This window comes from Bison bison, unplaced genomic scaffold (assembly GCF_000754665.1).
Source record: "Bison bison bison isolate TAMUID 2011002044 unplaced genomic scaffold, Bison_UMD1.0 scf7180017854118, whole genome shotgun sequence".
Taxonomy (NCBI): domain Eukaryota; kingdom Metazoa; phylum Chordata; class Mammalia; order Artiodactyla; family Bovidae; genus Bison; species Bison bison.
Genome location: NW_011484691.1, coordinates 11,509 through 13,089, shown reverse-complemented (window position 1 = coordinate 13,089; position 1,581 = coordinate 11,509). Strand labels below are relative to the sequence as shown.

The 1,581-nt window shown below is 38.0% G+C and overlaps 1 pseudogene; it reads left to right on the top strand.

Annotated features, from left to right (window-relative positions):
• Window positions 1-440: 440 nt before the first annotated feature.
• LOC105000080 lies at window positions 441-1,344 on the top strand (annotated as a pseudogene).
• The last annotated feature ends 237 nt before the right edge of the window (window positions 1,345-1,581 follow it).

Below are 1,581 nucleotides of genomic sequence, written 5' to 3'. Positions count from 1 at the left end.
CTAGTGTTATACTTTTGTGACTTTATAAATGATATACTTTTCCTGGAATTCCTTCCCCATCTTTTTTTGTTATTTAACTTTACCTTTAAAACTCAGCTAAGTCATTTCTGGGAAGATTTCTCTGATTCTAGTCTGATTGATATATTTGTCCTCTGTGATATTTAGCATTTTGAGAGTATCTGTATCTTGGCGCCTATTATGTATGTCTGCAACTTTCTGATTCCTCATTTTGTGTCATATCATTGAATCTAAGGAACTATGAGTGATTCAACTGGACATCACAATGTCTATGACCCACTGGGCACAAGCAGATTCTGTATGCATATTTTCTAATTGAAAGGATAAACAGAAGACAGGATTTTAGTACATTTAAAACTTTCCCCCTTTGTTTTGTAGGTAAACTGCTTCTAATATGTGAGGTCAACTCCTGTCCAGAATAGATGGAACCAAGAAATAATGTAACTTACTTTGTCCTCCTGGGCCTCACACATAATCCAAAGGAGCAGAAAATCCTTTTTGTTATGTTCTTGGTTTTCTACATTTTGACAGTGGTGGGCAACCTGCTCATTATTGTGACTATAACTGTCAGTAAGACCCTGAACTCACTGCTGTATTTTTTTCTTGCCAGCTTATCATTTATGGATGCCTCTTCTATAACCCCCAGACTGATTTCAGACTTACTCTTTGGGGAAAATATCACAGCCTTTGAATCTTGCATGACTCAGATGTTTATAGATCATTTCTGCTGGTCATGGCCTGTGACCGCTATGTGGCCATCTGCAAGCCCTTGCATTATTTGGTGATCATGAGGAAGAAGGTGTGTGTTGTGATGCTGGTGGTGTCCTGGGTTGGAGGCTTTCTGCACTCAGTAATTCAACTTAGCACTGTTTATGTCCCATTCTGTGGCCCCAATGTCATTGATCACTTTACATGTGACATGTACCCCTTATTGAAACTCATCTGTACTGACACCTATGTCATCGGCATTGTAGTGCTGGCCAATGGAGGTCTGATCTGCTTTATCATCTTTCTGCTCTTACTTGTCCTCTATGGAGTCATCCTGCACTCTCTGAAGAACCTGAGTCAGGAAGGGAGGCAGAAAGTCCCCCAGACCTGTGGTTCCCACATCACTGTGGTTGTCTTCTTTATTCCCTTTGTATTTTCATATATTTAAGACCAGTGACAACCTTCCTCATTGACAAACTGTTGAATGTGTTTTATACAGTCATAACCCCCATGCTGAACCCATTAATCTACAGTCTAAGAAATTCTGAGATGATTAATGCTATGAAGAAACTCTGGAGAAAAATAGTAGATCAAATCAAATTAGTTCATTACCCATAATGAATTCAGTAACTTAGCAAGAGGGCCAATTTTCCAGAAAGTAAAAGTCTTTGTAAATCTGATTAAATTTTTCCTCCTCTCTCAAGGAATTAAGTTAATTATAAATAAGGAATGAACTACACATTCATCCTTTCACTGACAATTTCTTTGCTCATATGTAAACTGTATAACATCTTGTGTACCACTGTGTCTAAATAGGTGGGACATTTAAAATAGAAAGGTGTTTCCATTTACAAT